The sequence below is a fragment of the Macaca nemestrina genome, chromosome 5 (assembly GCF_043159975.1).
Source record: "Macaca nemestrina isolate mMacNem1 chromosome 5, mMacNem.hap1, whole genome shotgun sequence".
NCBI lineage: Eukaryota > Metazoa > Chordata > Mammalia > Primates > Cercopithecidae > Macaca > Macaca nemestrina.
In genome coordinates, this window is record NC_092129.1 from 148,540,387 (window position 1) to 148,566,441 (window position 26,055).

The window sequence follows — 26,055 nt, forward strand, 5'->3', positions numbered from 1 at the left end:
TTCAGGATTACCTTTCTGCAGCCTAGTCTTCCAATGGCCTGCAGGACTTGTGGCTAGAGAGAAAGAACTCTAAAGAGACACCCCAAAACTTCGGACATGGGTGGAGAGAGAAAAATCAGCCCTGAGGACACCATTGCAGCTCCTGTCATTGTGGGGACCAGCATTGCACTTCCTCCATCCTTTGTTGACATGCCGGGTGGTAGCACTGACCGTCTAGGCCAGTTTGAGTTGGTAGAATAACTGCTCATCCCTAGTCGGGGTGGCTTCCATCTCTGGACACCTGATAACTGTTCCAAGAAAGCCTGGTGTTACAAGCCATGGCTTTGCTTGCTTTCTGGTTTCCAACAGATTGAGGCTGTGAAGGGTTTATTTTATATCCTTGATCTTGTAACACCAAGCTAACATCTCAACATCTGAGGATGTAGCCATGAGGTTCCATGTTCTATGTTCTGAATACCAGCAATGTGCTAAACCTAGGACACACAGTCCTCACAGAGGCACCTGCTTGGGTGACAGATGGCATGAAATGGGAGAGGTGACAACCTGGGAAAAGTAAGTCTCGTGGGGGGGTGAAGTAGAAAGGACCAATATCAGAGAGAGCTCAGGTGGGAGGACCATGGAAGGATGAGATGGAGATAAGAAATTGAGAAAAGGGAAGAAGGACAGTCATCCAAAGGCTACCTGCTGTAATAGAAGATACAAATGTTGGGAATTAGCCCAGGATGCAGGTCTCTGCTCCTCTGCTGACAAGCTCTTTGATCTTGAACAAATTACCATCCCTGCTCCCTCCTGTTCAGTGGGGGAGAAGTCTATTTCACAGGATTATTGTGTTAAATAAGTGAAGGAGTGTGTGTGACACCAAAGTCAGGGTGTGATTATCAAATGGTGGCACCTCTTTGGAAATGCCAAGGCCTGTGCTGAGTTCACTAAATAAGACACAAAGTCACAACAGACGCAAGTAATCACAATGCAAAGCGATACATGCAATACAAGAAGCCCGAGGGAGTGCCTAACTCCTCAAAGGAGGCATCGTCAGAGAGGATCCATGAGGGATGCGTGGGATCCCAGCGTGAAGGGACAGCATGTTCGAGGGCAGAGCACTGTGTTCAGGGAACATGATAGGGATAGTGGGCAGGGAGGAGGGAGAGGCAGGTGGTGCCATGGGAAAGGTTAGCTGGGGTCAGGTGGCTTAGCAGGCTGTGTTTGAACTTTACTCTGCATGCCTGGGAAGCCAACAATGTTTTTAACAGAACAGTGACTACATCAGGTTGGGCATTTGGGGAAGATGATACTATCTACTCAGTGTTTCTTGTGTTCCTGGCCAGGAGGTGTTCACTGTTTTACACTTAAGTCTTTGCAGTCCTATGAGGCATAGGTCATGGTAAAGGAAATGGAGGCTTAGGGAAGCTAACTGTTTTCTAAAAGACCTAGACAAACTTGTCTAAAAACCACAGGGTAAAGCACCAAGGATGTCTAAGACAATTTGGAGAAACTGCCAGGGAAAACACAGGACTACAATGGAAGTCCTATGTTCAATCAGTATCAAGACTTAATATAAAGGTACAGTAACTAAATGTGATAAATGGAATAGCTGGATAGAAATAGAAGTGAATTAGACAATAAAAGTGAGCAGGGGACCAAAACACAGACCTTTGCATACATGGGAATATGGTAGGAGCCAGAGGAACCATGCACCTGAGTGGGGAAAGGAAGAGATCTTTAGCAAGTGGTGTTGGGACTATCAAGTAACCAAACAGGAAAAAATGATATAGCGGCCAGGCACAGTGGCTCACACCCGTAATCCCAGTGCTTTGGGAGGCAGAGGCAGGAGGATTGCTTAGGCCCAGAAGCAGGGGGCTACAGTGAGCTATGATTGCACTAGTGCACTCCAGCCTAGGACACAGAGGGAGACCTGACAAAAAAAAAAAAATCACAGTGGCTCACGCCTGTAATCCTAGCACTTTGGGAGGCCAGATCACCTGAGGTCAGGAATTCAAGAGCAGCCCGGCCAACATGGTTAAACCCCATCTCTATGAAAAATACAAAAATTAGCTGGGCATGGTGGTGGGTGCCTGTAATTCCAGCTACTCATGAGACTGAGGCAGGAGAATCGCTTGAACCTGGAAGGCGGAGGTTGCAGTGAGCCGAGATCACGCCACTGCACTCTAACCTGGGCAACAGAGCAAGACTCCGTCTAAAAAAAAAAAAAATCCCTACCTCACACACCATATGAAAATAAATTCACGAATATGAAAAAAGACTCATAAAAACGTTTAGGAGAAAATGTGGAAGTTAAGTAACATATCCAAGGTAATAGAAGAACTGCAGTTCAACATGGGGGTCTGGCTCGCCAGAACCTGCCCACTTGGCAGTTCTTTCTTGGTCACTTCAGACTGTAAGAAGGACCAGGGCAAGGATAAATTGAAGGTGGGGAGGGGCGAATGAGGGCTGGATGTGCACCTGGTCCCTACACACCTCACAGGAAGGGTTGCAAGGGAGGCAGAGGGAGGGACTTCCTCATGACATCGCCATCACTCAATAAACAGGCACTGGTGATGGGCCTAGATGCTGACAGGGTTCTTGTGTGAGAGAGACCATCAGGTACTCCACAAACATCTATTGAGGGCAGATGGGTGGTCATTATGCTTAGGTAGGTGTGAAGAGGATGCAGATAAAGCAATAGCAGTGAATCCTTGCATGGTAGAGCAGGAAGGATTTTAGGGATCATCTAGTCCAATCCTCTGTTTCACAGATTTAGAAATAGACACAATGAGAAGGGATTTCACTAGTATTCTAGTTTGGAACTCTAAGTGAAAAATACAGATCACTGGCCATGCTGTAAATAGCTGCTCTGTTTCTATTGACATGAAAATCTTTTTTAAAAAATGGTTATCCTGGCTGGGCATGGTGGCTCACACCTGTAATCCCAGCACTTCGGGAGGCCAAGGCAGGTGGATCATTTGAGCTTGGGAGTTTGAGACCAGCTTGGCCAACATGGCAAAATCCCATCTCTACTAAAAATACAAAAAAATTAGCAGGGTGTGGTGGTGCATGCCTGTAATCTCAGCTACTCGGGAGGCTGAGACACGAGAATTGCTTGAACCCAGGAGGCGGAGGTTGCAGTGAGCCAAGATCGCACCACTGCACTCCAGCCTGGAAGCCAGAGTGAGACTGTCTCCAAAAAGAGGGTTATCCCACTCTGGCCACCAAACTCTATCAGCCAGTGCCACATCAAGACCCATGCCCGTGACTTCATCACTCATTCACCATTAATTACTCCATCTTTCTTGTCCCCATGTTCTTCCAGTGTAGTCTCCCTCAGAATCCCAGACCTGAATTAATCCATCTTATTTTATTTTATTTTATTTTTTTCTGAGATGAAGTCTCGCTCTGTCACCAGGCTGGAGGGTAGTGGCGCAATCTTGGCTTACTGCATCTCCTCCTCCTGGGTTCAAGCAGTTCTCCTGCCTCAGCCTCCTGAGTAGCTGGGACTACGGGCGCATGCCACCACAGCCAGCTAATTTTTGTATTTTTAGTGGAGACAGGCTTTCACCATGTTGGCCAGGATGGTTTTGATCTCTTGACCTCGTGATCCGCCCGCCTCGGCCTCCCAAAGTGCTGGGATAATCCATCCATTTTCATCCCCTCCTATGTGAGAGCTGAGCCTGCCCAGAGAAAACCATATATACCATGGGGTCACTATGGGTTCATGTCTCCCCTCCACTCCACCTCCAGTGCTTCCCATCAATAGCCAGTGACTATCACATTGACAAGTCCAAAGGTCACTTATCAGTTCTCATCTGACCACTGGCCCCCAAATCCTGTGGTGTCCTTGGCAATATTTCTTGTTCTCTTCCTACCCATAGCTTTTAGGTGAGGTTCCACCTCCTTAGATTAGTACCCAATACCTTTTGTGAGTTGGCCCCTGCCCACCTCACCAGACTAATTTCTTGCCACTGTCTCATCCTTGTTTTCCCCTGGCCTCATAGAACTTCTTACAGTTCTCCAAATGCATGCTACACCATCACACTGTTTCACAATTCACATGTTCTGTACCCTCCTTTGGGAAAGATCTCTGAGATACTTCTTCCTATGCTGGACTGTGTGTCTGCTTGGACAAGCCCCTGTTCTGAAGGTGCCTTCTGAAGGAAGGAAAGAGATTTCTCCATTGTGGTATCCAGCTAAGTGATGCAGAGCAGGTACCCTGGAAATGAAATATGGGTTGGAACAAGCAAAGAGCCAAATGACATTTTGGGGATGTCTGCCGCACAAGAAATGTGTGCCAGTGTCACCGGGTCCCCTCAACCCCCTCCCTCCACATACCCCTTCACTTCCCCCAAACCCTGGAAGCAAATGCAAGATTCCCTGGGACCCGGTGCCAGAGACGTTTGGAGCAGGTGGAGGAGGTGGGGAGAGCCAGGTAAAGAGGCTCTTCCCTTTGGGGCAAGGGTGACATTCAAATAGTGTGGCACTCACTGACCAGTCAGAACAAACACGCGATGGAGGCTTCTCCTCTGAGGCCCCTTCCCCAGGTTTCTCTTCCTGCCTTGAGTCTGGAGGGCAAGGGAGTAGGAAGAAGAGGTGCTTTTCTAGGATAAGGAAACCCTCAGTTCCTGCTGCTGCTCCTCTTAGCTCAGCTCAGCAGCCTGTGAACTCTCCCAGACCTGGGGCAAGAGCTAATGGGAGGCTGGTCACTTCCTGCCAGGCTTGTGCCCGGGCAGAGGAAGCCCAGTTTGGGTGAGCCTGGAAAGGAGGAGAAGAAGAGGGGAAGTTTGGGGGGCTTGCAGTTTATGGGGTGGAGTTGAGGAAAATTTGTTTTGCTTGGGGCAAACTCCATCTGAGGAAGTTGAGTGGACCCATTATAAGAGCTAATATTATTTTCTAATGTTTTTCAACTTATAAAACACTCTCCCATCAATTCAGACCATTCCTTGAACACCTACTACCTGCACAGGCCCAGGACCCAGACCTTCACATCTACCTTGAGGGGCAGGTACTTCCATCCCCACCTCGCTGCAGAGGCAGCTGAAGCCTGCAGGGAGCTGGAGGACAGGAGGGAAAATCAGTTGAATGTGGAGCAGGTTGGGAAGGTGAAGGAAGCTGGGGACGGAGAACAAATATCTTGCAAGTCAGGCCTCTGGTGTTCTCAGGGGCTGGTCAGTGAGGGGTTCTCTCCGTTAAATCTTCAGGACTCACTCAGTCCCTGCTCACTTGTCCCTTGCGGGTATGCAGGCCCGGCATGGGCACCTCTTCCTCCCTCCCCCTAGCCTGGGCCCTGCCCAGCCCCGCTGACCCCTTACCTCAGAGTGGGGTGGGAGCCCAAGGCCGACCTGGCCCCAGGTCCAGCCTCCCGCAGGAGACCAACAGGCTTCTTACTGGCTGAGATGGTGGGAAAACTGCTCAAGCGAAGGCAGGAAAGTGGGAAAACACGGGCTGCACAAGGAACACCAAGTGATTTCACAAAGAAGTGAGTCAGTGTAGGGAAAAGCCTGGAAGGAGGCGCCCCTGGGGTCAGGACACCGTGGGCTGGCCTGGCAAGGCTGGGCCTGTGCAACAAAATGGCAGGCAGGAAGAGTCCGCGGGCAGCCTCAGCTCTTCTTCCTTACTGTGTCCGCCCCTTCCCAGTCCTTGGAGCTTGGTCTGTGGAGTCGTCAGTCATTCATTCCACTATTTAATTTTTAAAAGACTCTTTAAGAAACAATTTTTTTGGCCAGGCTCAGTGGCTCACACCTGCAGTCCTAGCACTTTGGGAGGCCGAGGTGGGAGGATGGCTGGAGCCCAGGAGTTAAAGACCACCCTGGGCAACAAACTGAGACTCCTTTTCTACTAAAAATAAAAACCTGGCCAGGCATGGTGGTACGGGCCTGTAATCCCAGCTACTTGGGAGGCTGAGGCAGGAAGATCCCTTGAGCCCAGGAGTTCGAGGCTGCGGTAAGCTATGATGGTGCCACTGGGTGACAAAATGAGACCCTGTCTCTAAAAAAATTTTTTTAATTAAAATTAATTAATTAAAATATTCAAAATAAATTTAAAATAATTTTAGGACAGGCACAGTGCCTCATTCTAGCACTTTGGGAGGCCAAGGCAAGAGAATTGCTTGAGCCCAGGATTTTGAGACCAGCTGGGACTAAAGGCACACGTCACCGCGCTCTGCTAATTTTTTTTTTTTTTTAAGTGGAGATGGGGGGTGTCACTATTTTGCCCAGGTTAATCTCCTGTTTCCTAGCTCAGGCAGTCCTCTTGCTTGGTGTCACAAAATAATGGAATTATAGGCATGAGCCACCCCACCCGACTTTAAAAGGCATTATTTATTATTTATTTATTTTTTTTTTTTTGAGACAGAGTTTCGCTCTTGTCACCCAGGCTGGAGTGCAATGGCATGATCTCGGCTCACTGCAACCTCCACCTCCCAGGTTCAAGTGATTCTCCTGCCTCAGCCTCCTGAGTAGCTGGGATTACAGGTGCCCGCCACCACACCCAGCTAACTTTTGTATTTTTCGTGGAGAGGGGGTTTCACCATGTTGGCCAGGCTGATCTTGAACTCCTGACCTCAGGTGATCTGCCTGCCTTGGCCTCCCAAAGAGCTAGGATTACAGGTGTGAGCCACAGCTCCCAACCTCTTTATCACATTTTTTTAAAAGTTGTATTGAGGCCGGGCACGGTGGCTCACGCCTGTAATCCCAGTACTTTGGGAGGCCAAGGCGGGTGGATCACAAGGTCAGGAGTTCGAGACCAACCTGGCCAACATGGTGAAACCATCTCTACTAAAAAACACAAAAATTAGCCAGGCATGGTGGCTAACGCCTGTAATCCTAGCTACTCGGGAGGCTGAGGCAGGAGAATCGCTTGAACCCAGGAGGCAGAGGTTGCAGTGAGTCAAGATTATATGACTGCGCTCCAGCCTGGGCGACAGAGTGAGACTCCATCTCAAAAAAAAAAAAAAAAAAAAAAAGTATTGAGCTATAGAGCTATAATTAACATACAATAAGCTGCACATATTTAAAATGCATAATTTGAAAGGTCATGACATGTTTGCCTATGAAACTATCACTGCAACCAAGATAATGTACATATCATCACTGCCAAAAGTTTCTTTGTGCCCCTTTGTGCCCTCTCCCCTGGCCCTTGGCCCCCTAACCCCAGGCAAACACTAATCTGCTTTCTGTCACATTACATGAGTTTGCAAGTTCTAGAGTTTTCTATAAATGGAATCATACATAATAAATGTTGTATATGTCGTGAGGTATAGAGCCAAATTGATTTTTTTCCATGTAGATATCCAATTATTCAACACCATTTGCTGAAATCCTTTTATTCCTAGTTTGCTGATTTTTCAATCATAAAAGGGTGTTGAATGGTCAAATGCATTTTTTGGCATCCATTGAGATGATCATGGCTGGCACAGTGACCCACGCATGTAATCCCAGCAGTTTGGGAGGCCAAGGCTGGAGGATTGCTTGAGCCCAAGTTCAAGATCAGCCTGAGCAACATAGTGAGACCCCCTATCTCTACAAAACATTTTTTAAAAAAAGTTAGCTGGGCATGGTGGTGTGCACTTGCAGTCTCAGCTACTTAGCAGGCTGAGGCGGGAGGATCACTTGAGCCCAGGAAGCTGATGCTGCAGTGAGCCATGATCATGCTACATCATCCCACTGCACTCCAGCCTGGGCGACAGGCGAGATTTTGTCTCAAACATAAATAATATAATATTTTTATTAAAAAAGAGATGATCATGTGGACAGTCTTGTTTCCCACCGTCACACTGCCTGCGCTCACCCTTGCCAGGTTGGCATGGAGTACCCTGACCCCACTACTCACTACCCTTGGAGCCTCCAGTCACTTAGTACCTTAATCTCAGTGTCCCTAGCTTCAAAATGGAGATAATGACAGCTACCTCATAAAGATTATTAGTAGATTGAAAGAAATAACATACATGGGATATGTTACTGTCTCACTGTCCTATTAATGTGGTGTATGACATTGATTTTCTGGTGAACTACCCTTACATTCCTAGGATAAATCTTTGGTCATGGTATATAATCCTTTTTGATATGCTATTGGATTTTTTTTTTTTTTTTTTTTTGAGACGGAGTCTTGTTCTGTCGCCCAGGCTGGAGTGCAGTGGCGGGATCTCTGTTCACTGCAAGCTCCGCCTCCCGAGTTCACGCCATTCTCCTGCCTCAGCCTCCTGAGTAGCTGGGACTACAGGCGCCCGCCACCGCACCCGGCTAATTTTTCGTATTTTTAGTAGAGACGGGGTTTCACCATGGTCTCGATCTCCTGACCTCGTGATCCTCCCGCCTCGGCCTCCCAAAGTGCTAGGATTACAGGCGTTTTATACTAGTTTACTAGTAGTTGGTTGAGGGCTTTTTGTTTTGTTTTTTGTTTTTCTAAGGCAGGGTCTCACTCTTTTGCCCAAGCTGTAGCGCAGTGGCGCTCTCACGGCTAACTGCAGCCTCAAGTGATCCTTCCACCTCAGTCTGGGCTCAAGTGATCCTTCCACCTCAGTCTCCCGAGTAGCTGGGACTACAGGCGCATACCACGATGCCCAGCTAATTTTTTTGTATTTTCTGTAGAGATGGGGTCTCACCATGTTGCCCAGGCTGGTCTTAAACTCCTGGGCTCAAGTGATCCTCCCTCTCAGCCTGGCAAAGTGCTGGGATTACAAGCATGAGGCACCACATCCAGCCTCAAGCAACTGTCTTGGCTCAATGTCCCAAGTGGCATGGGCCACCACGCGTGGCTAAAAAATTTTTTATTTGATTGATCGATTGATTGATTGATTGGTTGATTGCAGACAGTGTCTCACTCTGTCGCCCAGGCTGGAGTACACTGGCACAATCATAGCTCACTGCAGCCTCGAACTTCTGGGCTCGAGGGATTCTGCTGCCTCAGGCTCCTGAGTAGCTAGGACTATAGGTGCTTGTTGAGGATTTTTGAATCTATATTCATAAGGAATATTGGTCTATAGTTTTCTTGTGGACTCTTTCTCTGGCTTTGGTATCAAGGTAATGCTGGCCTAATAGAATGTGTTAGGAAGTGGATCCTCTTCAATTTTTGCAAGAGGTTGTGTAGGGTTGGTATCTATTCTTTTTTTTCTTTTCTTTTTTTTTCTTGAGGAGTCTCACTCTGTCGCCCAGACTGGAGTGCAGTAGTACAATCTCTGCCTCCCTGGTTCAAGCGATTCTCCCACCTCAGCCTCTCAAGTAGCTGGGATTACAGGCATGAGCCACCACGCCAAGCTAATTTTTGTACTTTTAGTAGAGTCAGGGTTTCACCATATTGGTTAGCCAGGCTGGTCTTGAACTCCTGACCTCAGGTGATCCAGCTGCCTTGGGCTTCCAAAGTGCTGGGATTACAGGCATGAGCCATCGTGCCCAGCTGTTGGGAGATTTTTGAGTACTGATTCTATCTTTTATTATAGGTCTGTTGAGATTTTTTATTTCTTCTTTAGTCAGTTTAGATAATTTGTGTGTTTCTAGGAATTTTTTCCATTTCATCCAGATTATCTTATTTGTTGGCATACAATTGTTCATAGTATTTGCTTATAATCCTCTTAATTTCCATAAGGTCAGTAGCAATATTTCTGTGTTTATTTCTGATTTTAGGTATTTGCATCTTCTCTCTTTTTCTTAGTCTAAAGTTTTACTTTTTCTTTGGTCTTTTCAAAGAACCAACTTTGGTTTTACTAATTCTACTTTTTTTTTTTTTTTTTTTTTTTTTTTTTTTTTTTTTAATTGAGAGAGGCTCCCTCTGTCGCCCAGGCTGGAGTGCAGTGGTACGATCTCGGCTCACTGCAACCTCCACCTCCCGGGTTCAAGCAGTTCTCCTGTCTCAGCCTCCCGAGTAGCTGGGACTACAGGCACATGCCACCACACACAGCTAACTTTTTTGTATTTTTAGTAGAGACAGGGTTTCACCGTATTGGTCAGGCTGGTCTTGAACTGCTGATCTCAGATGATCTACCCACCTCGGCCTCCCGAAGTGTTGTAATTATAGGCGTGAGCCACTAAGCTCGGCCAATTCTATTTTTTAAAATTCTCGACATCATTTATCTGTTATCTAATATTTATTGTTTCCATCCTTCTGCTGGGTTTAGGTTTTGTTTGCTTTTCTTTTTCTAGTTCCTTAAGGTGTAAAGCTAGGTTGTTGATTTGAGATCTTCCGGTGTTCACAGCTATAAATTTTCCTCTGAGTACTGCCTTTACTACATCTCATCAGTTTTGGTATGTTTTCATTGGTCTGAAAATATCTTATATTTCCCTAGTGGTTTCTTCTTTGACTTGCTGGTTTAAGAGTGTGTGGTTTACTTTCCACATATTTGCAAATTTTCCAGTTTTCTTTCCACATGTGATGTCTAGCTTCATTCCACTGTGGTCTGAGAAAGTACTTTGTGTGAGTTCAGTCCTTTGAAATTAATTGAGAATTCTTCCATGGGCTAACACCTATGTTAGTAAGGGATGTTGACCTGTAGCTTTCTTTTGCACCTTCGTCTGCTTTTGATATCAGAGAAAAACTGAGTCAGAATGAGTTAGAAAATATTCTCTCCTCTCAATTTTTTGGAAGAGTTTAGGAGAGATTGGTATTAATTCTCCTTTAGATGTTTGGTTACAAAAAAAAAAAAAATTCACCAGTGAAGTCATCTAATTCTGGGCTTTTCTTTGTTGGAAGGTTTTTAAGTTTATTAAGATCTGTTTTGTGGCCTAACATACCATCTATCTGGGAGCGTGTTCCATGTGCACTTGAGGATACTGTATAGTCTGCTGTTGCTGGTGGAGGGCTCTGTGTGTGTCTGTTAGGTCTAGTTGGTTTATACTGGTTTTCTTTTCTTTTCTTTTTTTTTTTTTTGAGACAGAGTTTCACTCTTGTTGCCCAGGCTGGAGCGATCTCGGCTCACTGCCATCTCCGCCTCCCAGGTTCAAGCGATTCTCCTGCCTCAGCCTCCCGAGTAGCTGGGATTACAAGCATGTACCACCATGCCCGGCTAATTTTGTATTTAGAGATGGGGTTTCTCCATGTTGGTCCAGCTGGTCTTGAACTCCCGACCTCAGGTGATCACCCACCTCTGCCTCCCAAAGTATTGGAATTACAGGCGTGAGCCACTGCGCGCGGCCTGGTTTATACTGGTTTTCAAGTCCTCTGTTTCCTTATTGATCATCTCTGTAGGAATGTATTCCACCCATTATTGAGAGTAGGGGATTGAAGTCTCCAACTACTATAGAACTGTCTATTTCTAAACAAATACCTCATGTTCCTACTTATATGTGGAAAATAAAACAATCAAACTCATAGAAGCAAAGAGTATATTGCCCAGGCATGGTGGCTGACGCCTGTAATCCCAGCACTTTAGGAGGCCAAGGCGGGCGGATCACGAGGTCAGGAGATCGAGACCATCCTGGCTAACATGGTGAAACCCCGTCTCTACTAAAAAATACAAAAAATTAGCCGGGTGTGGTGGCGGGTGCCTGTAATCCTGGCTACTTGGGAGGCTGAGGCAGGAGAATGGTGTGAACCCGGGAAGGGGAGCTTGCAATGAGCCAAGATCACGCCACTGCACTCCAGCCTGGGCGACAGAGCGAGACTCCGTCTCAAAAAAAAAAAAAAAAAAAAAAAAAAAAAAAGAAGCAAAGAGTATGTTGGTGGTTACCAGAGGCTGGGGGTAGGGGAAATGGAGAGATGTTGGTCAAATGGTATAAAGTTGCAGTTAGACAGGAGGAATAAATGATAAGTATTTAAGGAGATGGATATGTTAATTAGCTTGATTCAATAATTCCACACTATATACATATATCATAATATCACTTTGTACCCCTTAAAGATGTAAAATTATAATTTGTCAAAAAATTAAAAATTTTAAATAGCAACTAAATAAAATAATGCTGCACAGGCCAGGTACCGTGGTGCACGCCTGTAATCCTAGCACTTTGGGAGTCCGAGGTGGGAGAATCACTTGAATCAAAGAGTTCTAGACTGGCTTAAGCAATATAGTAAGACCTCACCCTCTACAGAATTTTTTTTTGTTGTTTTTTGAGACGGAGTCTTGCTCTGTCGCCCAGGCTGGAGTGCAGTGGCACAATCTCAGATCACTGCAAGCTGCAAGCTCCGCCTCCCAGGTTCACGCCATTCTCCTGCCTCAGCCTCCGGAGTAGCTGGGACTACAGGCGCCCACCACCACACCAGGCTAATTTTTGTATTTTTAGTAGAGATGGGGTTTCACTGTGTTAGCCAGGATGCTCTCGATCTCCTGACCTCATGATCTTCCCGCCTTGGCCTCCCAAAGTGCTGGGATTACAGGCGTGAGCCACTGAACCTGGCCAAAAAAAATTTTTTTTAATTAGCCAAGCATGGTGGCACACACCTGTAATCCCAGCTACTCAGGAAGCGAAGATGGGAGGATCACTTGAGCCCAGGTGGCGAAGGCTGCAGTGAGCCAAGACAGCACCACTGCATTCCAGCCTGAGTGACAGAGTGAGACCCTGTCTCAAAAAATAATAATCTGCTATAAATATTCTTGTACACATTTGTGAAGATATATATTTTCATTTTTTTCTGGGAGGGCACTTGTTGTGTCATTAGGTAAGTTTATATTTATAAGAAAATTCTAAACAGTTTTCCAAAGTGATTGTACCATGCCACACTACTACCAGCGATGCATGAGAATTTCAGTTGTGCCATATTCTCTTAAAAATTAAGTATCTTTATTTCTTTTTTTGAAAACTCTATTTCTCCCCTCAACTCTGTCAGTATTTGCTTCATATATTACGGGATTCTGTTGTTCAACATGTATATTATTATACTTACTGTATCTTCTTGATGAATTGACTCCTTTATCATTATAAAATGTCTTCCTTTATCTTAACAATTTTTTACTTAAAATTGATTTTGTCTGATATTACTTTTTTTTTTCTTTTTTTTTTTTTTGAGACGGAGTCTCACTCTGTCGCCCGGGCTGGAGTGCAGTGGCCTGCCATTCTCCTGCCTCAGCCTCCCGAGTAGCTGGGACTACAGGCGCCCGCCACCTCGCCCGGCTAGGTTTTTGTTTTTGTATTTTTAGTAGAGATGGGGTTTCACCGTGTTAGCCAGGATGATCTTGATCTCCTGACCTCGTGATCCGCCCATCTCGGCCTCCCAAAGTGCTGGGATTACGGGCTTGAGCCACCGCACCTGGCCTGTCTGATATTAGTGTAGCCATTTTTGCTCTCTTTATGCTCTTCATGGGATACCTTTTCCATCCTTTCACTTTCAATTTATTTGTGTCTTTGAGTCTAACGTAAGTTTCTTATAAACCACATATACTTAATGTACTTAGATTTTTTTTTTTTCTTTTTCTTTTCCTTTTTTCTTTTTTTTTTTTTTTTTTTTTTTTTTTTGGAGACAGAGTCTCACTCTGTTGCCAGGCTGGAGTGCAGTGGCGTGATCTCAGCTCACTGCAACCTCTGACTCCCTGGTTCAAGCGATTCTCCTGCCTCAGCCTCCTGAGTAGCTGGGATTATAGGCACGTGCCACCACGCCTGGCTCATTTTTGTGTTTTCAGTAGAGATGGGGTTTCACCGTGTTGGTACGGCTGGTCTTGAACTCCTGACATCAGGTGACCCACCCACCTCAGCCTCCCAAAATGCTAGAATTACAGGCCTGAGCCACCACACCCAGCCACTTGGATTTTAAAAATCATTTCAAGGCTGGGTATGGTGGCTCAGAAAAAATACTTTTTCTGTTTTTTTAAACAGAGCAAGACTCCATCTCAAAAAATAAAATAAAATAAATAAAAATAAAAATAAAAATAAACATTTATGGCCAGGCGCAGTCGCTCACACCTATAATCCCAGCACTTTGGGAGGCCGGGGTAGGCAGATCATGAGGTCAGGAGTTTGAGACCAGCCTGACCAACATGGTGAAACTCTGTCTCTTCTAAACAAAATACAAAAAGTAGGTATGGTGGCACATGCCTGTAATCCCAGCTACTTAGGAGGCTGAGGCAGGAGAATCACTTGAATCTAGGAGCGGAGGTTGCACTGAGCCAAGATCGCGCCACTGCACTCCAGCCTGGGCAACAGAGCGAGGCTCCATCTATAAATAAATGAATAAAATAAAATAAACATTTCAACCATTTTTCAGTCTACAGTTCAGGGGCATTAAGGACATTCACATTGTACAACTATTGCCACCATCCACTTCTGGAATCTTTTTCCTCTTCTCAAACTGAAACTCTGTACACATTTAATAATAACTCTCATTCTCCTCTCCTCCTAGTCCCTGGAAAGTCCTATTCTTTCTATGAATTCGCCTCATGAGTGGAATCATACCGTTTTTGTTCTTTTTTTGATGGGCTTATTTCACTTAGCACACTGTCTTCCAGGTTCATTTCTGTTGTGGCACGTGTGAGAATTCCATTCTTTTTGAAGGCTGAATAAAATATTCCATTGTGTGGATACACATAGTTCGTTTATTCACTCAGTTGTTGAGGAGCACTTGGGTTGCTTCCGCCTTTTGGCTGTTGTGAATGCTGTGAACGGGGGTGTACAAATATCTGTTCAAATTCCTGCTTTCAGTGCTTTGGGTATATACAGATATGGTTTGGCTGTGTTCCTACCCAAATCTCAACTTGAATTGTATCGCCCAGAATTCCCACGTGATGTGGGCCCAGAGAGAGGTAATTGAATCACGGGGGCCAGTCTTTCCCATGCTATTTTCGTGATAGTGAATAAGTCTCACAAGATCTGATTAGTTTGCTGCAGGGGCTGGGCCCTCATGGAGAACTTCTGCTAAGGCAGTGAGGAAGGGAAATGTGGGGTCGGAGCCCCCACACAGAGTCCTTCCTGGGGCACCGCCTAGTGGAGCTGTGAGAAGAGGGCCACCGTCCTCCAGACCCCAGAATGGTAGATCCACCTACAGCTTGCACTGTGGACCTGGAAAAGACACAGACACTCAATGACAGCCTGTGAAAGCAGTGGGAAGGAAGCTGTTCCCTGCAAAGCCACAGAGGCGGAGCTGCCCAAGACCGTGGCACCCCCATCTTGCATCAGCATGACCTGGATATGAGACCTGGAGTCAAAGGACATCATTTTGGAGCTTTAAAATTTGACTGTCCTGCTGGATTTCAGACTGCATGGGCCCTGTAACCCCTTTGTTTTGGCCAATTTCTCCCATTTGGAACGGTTGTATTTACCCAATACCTGTACACCTCATTGTATCTAGGAAGTAGCTAGCTTGCTTTTGATTTTATACGCTCATAGGTGGAAGGGATTTGCGTTCAGATGAGACTTTGGACTGTGGACTTAAGGGTTAATGCTGAAAAGAGTTAAGACTTTGGGGGACTGTTGGGAAGGCATGATTGGTTTTGAAATGTGAGAACATGAGATTTGGAGGGGCCAGGGACAGAATGATATGGTGTGGCTGTGTCCCCACCCAAATCTCAACTTGAATTGTATCTCCCAGAATTCCCATGTTTTGTGGGAGGAACCCAGAGGGAGATAATTGAATCATGGGTACCGATCTTTTCCGTGCTAGTCTGGTGATAGTGAGTAAGTCTCACATGATCTGATGGGTTTATCAGGGGTTTCCCCTTTTGCTTCTTCCTCATTTTTCTCTTGCTGCCACCATGTAAGAAGTGCCTTTTGCCTCCCGCCATGATGCTGAGGCCTCCTCAGTCATGTGGAACTGTAAGTCCAATTAAACCTCTTTTTCTTTCTAGTCTTGGGTATGGCTTTATCAGCAGCGTGAAAATGAACTAATAGAATATCCAAAAAAGTAGAATTGCTGAGTGATACGGTAATTCTATTTTTTTTTTAAAGATGGGGTCTTCCCATGTTGCCCAGGCTGGTTTCAAACTCTTGAGCTCAAGCAATTCTACCCCAGCCTCCCAAGTAGCTGGGACTATAGGCACACACCATAACGCCTGGCTTATTTTTAATTTTTTGAGGAACTTCCATACTGTTTTCCTTAGTGACTGCATCACTTTACATTCCCACCAGCTGGGTACAAGGGTTCTAATTTCTTCACATGTTCATGAACACTTTTTCTGTTTTTTTAAAATATATTATTTTAAAAATGTATTATTTAGAAAATATGCATCCTAATGGGTAGGAAGTGGTATCTCATTGTGGTTCTGAATTTTATTTTATTTTTTGGTAGAGATGGGGGTCTCACAACATTGCCCAGACTGATCTTGAACTCCTGGGCTCAAGCAATCCTCCCATGTCAGCTTCCCAAAATGCTGGCATTACAGGCACAAGCTAACATGCTTGACCCATTATGGTTCTGATTTGCATTTCCCTAATTATTAGTGATGTTGAACATATTTTTATTTGCCATTTGTCTTTCTTCTTTGGATAAATATCTGTTCAAGAATAGATGGATCATTTTAAAATCCATTCTGCCAATCTCTGTCTTGTATTCTGAGTGGTAAAATATAAATAATAGGGCGAACATGGTGGCTTACGCCTGTAATCATAGCACTTTGGAAGGCCGAGGTGGGAGAATCATTTAAGGTCAGGAGTTCAAGACCTGGCTGGCCAACATGGAGAAATCCTATCTCTACTAAAAATATAAAAATTAGCCGGGCATGGTGGTGCGAACCTGTAACCCCAGCTACTTGGCAGGCTGAGGCACAAGAATTGCTTGAACCTGGGAGGCAGAGGTTGCAGTGAGCTGAGATCATGCCACTGCACTCCAGCCTGGGTGACAGAACAAGACTCTCAAAAAAAAAAAAGTCTCAAAAAAAAAAAATATATATATATACACACACACGTATGTATACATGTATACGTGTGTGTGTGTATGTATATATATATATATAATATAAAATTTACCATTTTTACCTTTTTTTTTGAGATGAAGTTTTGCTCTTTTGCCCAGGCTGGAGTGAAGTAGTATGATCTCAACTCACTGCAACCTCCACCCACTGGGTTCCAGCGATTCTCCTGCCTCAGTCTCTCGAGTAGCTGGGATCACAGGCGTGCCTGCCACCACACCTGGCTAATTTTTTGTGTTTTTAGTAGAGACAGGGTTTTACCATGTTCGCCAGGCTGGTCTCGAACTCCTGACCTCAGGTGATCCACCCACTTCAGCCTTCCAAAGTGCTGGGATTACAGGCATGAGCCACTGCACCTGGCCCATTTTAACCATTTTTAAGTGTAGAATTCAGTGTCATTAAGTACATTCACTGTCTTTTAATTGGTTAATTTAATCCATTTACATTGAAAGTGATTACTGATCCCGAAGGACTTACTTCTGCCATAGTGTTGTGTTCTATTATCTTACCTCCCTTGTTTTTTTTCTTTTTTTTTTTTTTTTAAGAAAGGGTCTTGGCCAGACATGATGGAGCATATCTGTAATCCCAGCACTTTGAGAGGCCAAGGTGGGAAGATCACTTGAGGCCAGGAGTTCAAGAAAGAGAGAGGGTCTCACTGTGTCACCCAGGCTGGAGTGCACTGGTGAGATCATGGCTCACTGCAGCCTTGAACTCCTGGGCTCAAGTGATTCTCCTGCCTTAGCCTCTTGGGTAGCTGGGACTACAGATTCATAACACCACACCTGGCTAATTTTTTTTTTTTTTTAGAGATAAGGTCTCACTATGTTAGCCAGGCTAGTCTTGTGCTCCTAGCCTCAATCATCTCCCACCTTGGCCTCCCGAAGCATTGGAATTACAGGCATGAGCTACTGCACCCATCCTGTCCCATCTTTTTTGTTCCTCAATTTCTTCATTACTGCCTTCTTTTGTGTTTGGTCGATGTATTTTTCTACTATACCATTTATATTTCATTTTCTAGATATTTCTTAGTTGTTTTCTTTTCTTTTAAATTTATTTTTGTAGAGACAGGGTTTCACCATGTTGCCCAGGCTAGTCTTGAACTCCTGAGCTCAAGTGATCCACCTGCCTCAGCCTCCCAAAGTACTGGGATTACAGTCATGAGCCACTGCGCCTGGCCCTATTTCTTAGTTGTTTTCTTAATGGTTACTATGGGAATTACAGCTAACTTACCAATATAAATAGCCTGTTTGTCATAAACAACTATGGAGAGCCAGAAACCAATGGGCTGGTATTTTAAAGTACTAACAGAAAAAAATTTTCAACCAGGAATTCTAGGCAAGGCATGGTAGGTCATGCCTATAATCTTAGCACTTTGAGAGGCTGAGGCAGGAGGAATGCTTGAGCCCAGGAGTTCAAACCCAGCCTAGGCAACACAGTCAGACCACATCTCTACAAAAAAACAAAATTAGCTAAGTGTGCTGATGTGCGCCTGTAGTCCCAGCTACTCCAGAGGCCACGGTGAGAAGACTGCATGACCCCAGGAGTTCAAGGTTATAGTGAGCTATGATTGCACCACTGAGCTCCAGCCTGGGTGACAGAGTGAGACCTTGTCTCTAAAAAAATAGAATTCTACATCCAGCAAGACAATCCTTTAACCTGAAGTAGAAATTAAGACATTCCTGAAAAACCAAAAACTAAGGGAATTTGTTTCTGGTAAAGAAATGCTAAAGGAAGTCCTTCAGACTAAAACAAAAGGACACTAGACAATAACTCAAATCTATACAAAGAAATAAAGGTCATTGGTAAAGGTAACTACATAGGTAAATATAAAAGCTAGTATTAGTGTATATTTGGTATATAATTCCTCTTTTTGTTTCCTGTATGATTTAAAAGACAAATGCATAAAACAATTATTATTATTATTATTTTTTTTTGAGGCGGAGTCTCGCTCTGTTGCCCAGGCTGGAGTGCGGTGGCTCAATCTCGGCTCACTGCAAGCTCCGCCACCTGGGTTCACACCATTCTCCTGCCTCAGCCTCTCAAGTAGCTTGGACTACAGGCACCCACTGCCACATCTGGCTAATTTTTTGCATTTTTTAGTAGAGACGGGGTTTCACCGTGTTAGCCAGGATGGTCTCAATCTCTTGACCTTGTGATCCGCCCACGTCGGCCTCCCAAAGTGCTGGGATTACCCGCGTGAGCCACTGTGCCCAGCCCAACAATTATTATAAATCTGTGTTAATATGTCCACAATATATGAAGGTAAATTTTTTGTTTGTTTTTGGGTTTGTTTTTTTTTTTCTTTTTTTGAGACAGGGTCTCAATCTCTCACCCAGACTGGAGTGCAGTGGCACGATCTCAGCTCATAGCAACCTCCACCTCCCATGCTCAAGCGATTCTCCTGCCTCAGCTTCCCAAGTAGCTGGGATTACAGGTGTACGCCACCGTGCCCAGCCTGAAGATAAATTTGTAACAATAACAGCATAAAGGGAGGGGCAGAATTGAATAGGAGCTGTTAATGTACATTATTTATGTATTTATTTTCTTCGAGATGGAGTTTTAATCTTGTTGCCCAGGCTGGAGTGCAATGGTGCGATCTCGGCTCACCGCAACCGCTGTCTCCCGGGTTAAAGCGATTCTCTTGCCTCAGCCCCCCGAGTAACTGGGAGTACAGGCATATATGCCACCATGCCCGGCTAATTTTGTATTTTTAGTAGAGACGGGGTTTCTCCATGTTGGTCAGACTGGTCTCGAATTCCTGACCTCTGGTGATCCTCCTGCCTCGGCCTCCCAAAGGGCTGGGATTACAGGCATGAGCCACCGTGCCTGGCTGTTAATGTACATTATTAAAGCTGAGGTGGTATCAGTTCAAACTGATTATGATTATTCTAAGTTTATCTATATTTTTCTTCTTTTATTTTTTAGACATGAGGTCTTGCTATATTGCCCAGGCTGGACTTGAAACTATTTCTTTTTAAGTACACTTTAGCAGTTGGTGTCTTTCCATGTATTCTCCACTTAGCCCAAACTGCCAAATGTATTGGCATAAAGTTGTTCCTAATATTCCCTAATTATTCTTTTATTATTATCTGTGGAGTCTGTAGTGAAGTTACCTCTCTCTCTCTCTCTCTCTTTTTTTTTTTTGAGACACTCTGTCAGCCAGGCTGGAGTGCAATGGCACAATCTCGGCTCACTGCAACCTCCGCCTCCCAGGTTCAAGCAATTCTCCCACCTCAGCCTCCTGATTAGCTGGGACTACAGGTGCGTGCCACCACTGCTGGCTAAGTTTTGTACTTTTTTAGTAGAGACGGGGTTTCGCCATGTTGGCCAGGCTGGTCTCAAACTCCTGACCTCAGGTGATTCCCCCACATTGCCTCCTAAAGTGCTGGGATTAGAGGTGTGAGCCACCACGCCCGGCCCTCATTTTTGATATTAGTGATTTGTGTCTTTTTTCCTCATCAATCTGGCTAGAGTTTTATACATGTTGTTGATCTCAAGAAGCAGCTTTTGATTTCATTGATTTTCTGTATTTTTTTATTTTCTAATTTTTTTTATTTCTGCAGGTTTTTTTGGTATTTCTTTTCCTCTTCTTACTTTGTTTTTAGGTGGTAGCTAAAGTCATTGACATGAGACCTTTCTTTTTTCTGTAATACAGGCATTTAGTGCTATAAGTGTCTCTTCATTTTAGAGGCATCCCACAAATTGCGATATGTTGTTTTCATTTGCATTCAGTTCAAAATAAATTCTAATTATTCTGTGATCCAGAGGTGTGTTAATTCAGTTTCCAAGTATTTGGGGATCTTCCAAGAATCTTCTTCTTTTTCTTTCTTTTTTTTTTTTTTTGAAATGGAGGCTCACTCTGTTGCCCAGGCTGGAGCGCCTTGGCGCAATCTCGGCTCACTGCAAGCCCCGCCTCCCGGGTTCACGCATTCTCCTGCCTCAGCCTCCCAAGTAGCTGAGACTACACGCACCCATCACCACGCCCGGCTAATTTTTTTGTTGTATTTTCAGTAGAGATGGGGTTTCACTGTGTTAGCCAGGATGGTCTCAATCTCCTGATCTCGGATCCGCCCGCCTTGGCCTCCCAAAGTGCTGGGATTATAGGCGTGAGCCACCGCGCCCAGACCCAAGAATCTTTTTGTTATTCATTCCTAATGTAATTTCATTGTGATCAGATAACATACTTTGCGTTTTTTTGTTGTTTGTTTTTTTGAGATGGAGTTGAGCTCTCGTTGCCCAAGCTAGAGTGCAATGACACGGTCTCCGCCCACTGCAACCGCTGCCTCTTGGGTTTAAGAGATTCTCCTGCCTCAGCCTCCTGAGTAGCTGAGATTACAGGCACGCGCCAACATGCCCAGCTACTTTTTGTATTTTAGTAGAGACAGGGTTTCACCATGTTGGTCAGGCTGGTCTCAAACTCCTGACCTCAGGATTCACCCACCTCAGCCTCCCAAAGTGCTGGGATTACAGGTGTGAGCAGCCACACCCACTCCATACTTTGTATTACTTGAATTTTTTTTTTTTTTTTTTTTTTTTTGAGACGGAGTCTAGCTCTGTTGCCCAGGCTGGAGTGCAGTGGCCGGATCTCAGCTCACTGCAAGCCCCGCCTCCCGGGTTCACGCCATTCTCCTGCCTCAGCCTCCCGAGTAGCTGGGAGTACAGGCGCCCACCACCTCGCCCGGCTAATTTTTTTTTGTATTTTAGTAGAGACGGGGTTTCACCGTGTTAGCCAGGATGGTCTCGATCTCCTGAACTTGTGATCCGCCCGTCTCGGCCTCCCAAAGTGCTGGGATTACAGGCTTGAGCCACCGCGCCCGGCCTACTTGAATATTTTTTAATCTTTGGAGACTTGTTTTATGGACCAATATATTATCTATCTTGATAAATGTTCTCTGTGCACCCATTATTAGGTGGAGTGTTTTATAAATGTCAATCAGGTCAACTTGATTGATTGACAGTATTGTTCAAGTCTGCATGTCCTGGCTGATTATACTCTCCACTTGTTTTATCAGTTACTGAGAGGAGTATTTAAATCTCTGACTATAATTGTGATTTTTTTTTTCCTTGCAGTTCTTCTTTTTAAAAAATATTTATTTATTTATTTAGAGACATGGTCTTGCTGTGTTGCTCAGGCTGGAGTGTAGTGGGTATTCGCAGACACTATCATAGTGTCCTGCAATCTTCAGCTCCTGGGCTCAAGCAATCCTCATGCCTCAGCCTCCAAGTAGCAGAGACTACAGGTGTGCCACCACACCTGGTCATTTCTTGCAGTTCTATCAGTTTTCGTGGCATATATATATATTATATGTATATTTTGTTGTTGTTGTTGTTGTTGTTAGAGAGAGTTATGCTCTTGTTGCCCAGGATGGAGTGCAATGGCGCAATCTCGGCTCACCACAACTTCCGCCTCCCAGGTTCAAGCAATTCTCTTGCCTCACCCTCCCGAGTAGCTGGGAGTACAGGCATGTGCCACCACGCCAGGCCAATTTTTGTATTTTTAGTAGAGACAGGATTTCTCCATGTTGGTCAGGCTGGTCTCCATCTCCCGACCTCAGGTGGTCTGCCCACCTTGGCCTCCCAAAGTGCTGGGATTATAGGCGTGAGCTGTTTCATATGTTTAGAAGCTCTCTTATTGGGCACATGGACATTTAGGATTGTTATGTCCTTGATTAACGTTTTTGTTATTATGAAATTACCTTATCTCTGGTAATATACTCTGCTCTGAAATTAACTTTGCTTGATATTATCATAGCTCTTCCAGCTTTCTTTTGATTAATGTAAACATAGTGTAAGCATCTTTCCACCCTTTAAATTTTAGCATATTTGAATCTTTACATTCAAAATGTATTCTTGTGGGCAGCATGTATTGAATCTTGCTTTTTTATCCAGTCTAAAAATCTCTGATATTTAAATAGGTTGTTTAAACCATTTACTTTATTATTATTTTTTTTATTTTTATTGAGACAGGGTCTCACTCTGCTTTCCAGGCTGCAGTTCTGTCGTGCGATCCCAGCTCACTGCAGCCTCAACCACCTGGCCTTAAGTGATCCTCCCACCTTAGCCTCCAGGTAGCTAGGATTACAGGCATGTGCTACACACTGGCCTTTTTTTTTTTTTTTTTTTTTTTTTTTTTGTAGAGACAGGGTCTTCCTATGTTGCCCAGGCAGGTCTTGAGCTCCTGGGCTCAAGCAAATCTCCCACTTCAGCCACTCCAAGTTCTTGAATTATAGGCAAGTGCCACCACGCCTGGCCTCCCATTTACTTTTTTTTTTTTTTTTTTTTTGAGATGGAGTCTAGCTCTGTCATCCAGGCTGGAGTGCAGTGGCGTGATCTTGGCTCACTGCAACCTCTGCCTCCTGCAGATACTCCTGCCTCAGCCTCTTGAGTAGCTGGTATTACAGGCGTGTGCCACCACGCCCAGTTAATTTTTGTATTTTTAATAGAAATAGGGTTTCACTGTGTTGGCCAGGCTGGTCTTGAACTCCTGACCTTGTGATCCGCCTGCCTCGGCCTCCCAAAGTGCTGGCGTGAGCCACCGCATCTGGCTCCCATTTACTTTTTTTTTTTTTTTGAGACGGAGTCTCACTCTGTTGCCCAGGCTGGAGTGCAGTGGCGCGATCTTGGCTCACTGCAAGCTCTGCCTCCCGAGTTCACACCATTCTCCTGCCTCAGCCTCCTGAGTAGCTGAGACTACAGGTGCCCACCACCACAAGCAGTTAATTTTTTTTGTATTTTTAGTAGAGACGGGGTTTCACTGTGTTAGCCAGGATGGTCTCGATCTCCTGACCTCATGATCCGTCTGCCTCAGCCTCCCAAAGTGCTGGGATTACAGGCGTGAGCCACCGCACCCAGCCCCTGTTTACTTTTAATGTAATGGTTGATATAGTTATGTTTCATTTTATCATCCTATTTTTTTTTTTTTTTTTTTTTGAGATGGAGTCTTGCTCTGTTGCCAAGGCTGAAGGGCAGTGGCATGATATCGGCTCACTGCAACCTCCTCCTCCCGCGCTCAAGTGATTCTCCTGCCTCAGCCTCCCGAGTAGCTGGGATTACAGGCACCCGCCACTATGCCTGGCTAATGTTTGTATTTTTAGTAGAGATGGGGTTTCTCCTTGTTGGCCAAGCTGGTCTCAAACTGTTGACCTCAGGTGATCCACCTGCCTCGGCCTCCCAAAGTGCTGGGATTACAGCGTGAGCCACTGTGCCCGGCCTTTGCTATTTGTTTTATAGTTGTCGTACCTGTTCTTGGTTCCCCTGTTCCTCTTTTTCTTTTCTTTTTCTTTTTTTCTTTGAGACGGGGTCTCACCCAGGCTGGAGTGCAGTGGCGCGATCTCGGCTCACTACAAGCTCTGCCTCCCGGGTTCACACCATTCTCCTGTCTCAGCCTCCTGAGTAGCTGGGACTATAGGCGCCCGCCACCATGCCCAGCTAATTTTTGTTATGTTTTTTAGTAGAGACAGGGTTTCACCATATTAGCCAGGATGGTCTCGATCTCCTGACCTCGTGATCCGCCCGCCTTGGCCTCCCGAAGTGCTGGGATTACAGGTGTGAGCCACCGTGCCCCACCCCCCCGTTCCTCTTTTTCCGCCTTTTTTTTTTTTAAGATTTCTTATTTTATATTCCACTTTATTTTCTTTGTTGGTATCTATAACTCTTTGTTACTTTATTAGTTACTTTAGGGTTCATACTATATATATCGTCAACTCACCACAGTCTATCATTAAGTGATATTATACAACCTCATATATATATGAATATAGTAGTATATTCCCATTTCTTTCCCAACCTTTATGCTATTAAAGTAATACATAAATTGCATCCTTTATATTTATTGAGACTTTTTTTGTTTTGTTTTTTCTGAGATGGAGTTTCACTCTTGTCACCCAGGTTGGAGTGCAGTGGTGTGATCTCTGCTTACTGCAACCTCCACCTCCAGGGTTCAAGTGATTCTCCTGCCTCAGCTCCCAAGTAGCTGGAATCACATGCATGTGCCACTACACCTGGCTAATTTTTGCATTTTTAGTAGAGACGAGGTTTTACCATGTTGGCCAGGCTGGTCTGGAACTCCTGACCTCAGGTGATTCACCCGCCTAGGCCTCCCAAAGTGCTGGGATTACAGGCATGAGCCACTATGCCCGGCCAAGACTTGTTTTGTGGCTCAGAATATGGTCTGTCTTGATAAATGTTCCATGTGCAAAAGTCCCACAACACAATATTGGGTTTTTTGTTACAATCTATTACTTTTTTTTTCTTTTTTTTTTTTTTTTTTTTGAGACGGAGTCTCGCTCTGTCGCCCAGGCTAGAGTGCAGTGGCCGGATCTCAGCTGACTGCAAGCTCCGCCTCCCGGGTTCATGCCATTCTCCTGCCTCAGCCTCCCGAGTAGCTGGGACAACAGGCGCCCGCCACCGCGCCCGTCTAGTTTTTTGTATTTTTTAGTAGAGACGGGGTTTCACCGTGTTCGCCAGGATGGTCTCGATCTCCTGACCTCGTGATCCGCCCGTCTCAGCCTCCCAAAGTGCTGGGATTACAGGCTTGAGCCACCGCGCCCGGCCTTTTTTTCTTTGTTTTTTGAGATAGACTCTTGCTCTGTCTCCCAGGGTGGAGTGCAGAGGTACGATCTCGGCTCACTTTAACCTTCGCCTCCCAGGTTCAAGCAGTTTTCCTGCCTCAGTCTCCCTGAGTAGCTGGGACTACAGGTGTGCGCCACCACACCTGGCTATTTTTAGTAAAGACGGGGTTTCACCATGTTAGCCAGGCTGGTCTCAAACTCCTGACCTCAGGTGATCTGCGCACCTTGGCCCCCCAAAGTGTTGGGATTACAGGTGTGAGCCACCGTGCCTGGCCTCAATTACCTCTTTGAAAAGATTTAACTAACAAGACGGGGCAAGCTGGGCATGGTGGCACGCATCTGTAATCCCAGCTACTTGGGAGGCTGAGGCATGAAGATTGCTTGAACCAAGGAATTCTAGACCAGTCTAGGCAACATAGGGAGAACTGGTCTCTAAAAACAAATAGGCCAGGCGCAGTGGCTCATGCTTGTAATCCTAGCACTTTGGGAGGCTGAGGCGGGCGGGTCACCTGAGGTCAGGAGTTTTAGACTAGCCTGGCCAACATGGTGAAACCCTGTCTCCATGAAAAATACAAAAATTAGCTGGGCATGGTGGTGGGTGCCTGTAATCCTAATTACTCAGGAGGCTGAAGCAGGAGAATCACTTGAACCAGGGAGGCGGAGGTTGCAGTGAGCCGCGATGGCACCATTGCACTCCAGCCTGGGCAACAAGAGTGAAACTCTGTCTCAAAAATA

General features: G+C 45.3%; 1 long non-coding RNA gene across 2 annotated transcripts in view; it reads right to left on the reverse strand.

Moving 5' to 3' along the window:
• The window catches only part of LOC112425310 (uncharacterized), a 42,715-nt gene that overhangs the window by 7,273 nt on the left and 9,387 nt on the right, over positions 1–26,055 (reverse strand). The window contains exon 2 of one of the 2 annotated variants that reach the window (XR_011623805.1): positions 5,301–5,433. The exons of the other annotated variant lie outside the window; for it this stretch is intronic. This is a non-coding gene — a long non-coding RNA (uncharacterized lncRNA). The remainder of the gene's footprint in view (positions 1–5,300; positions 5,434–26,055) is intronic. 2 annotated transcript variants of the gene reach the window in all.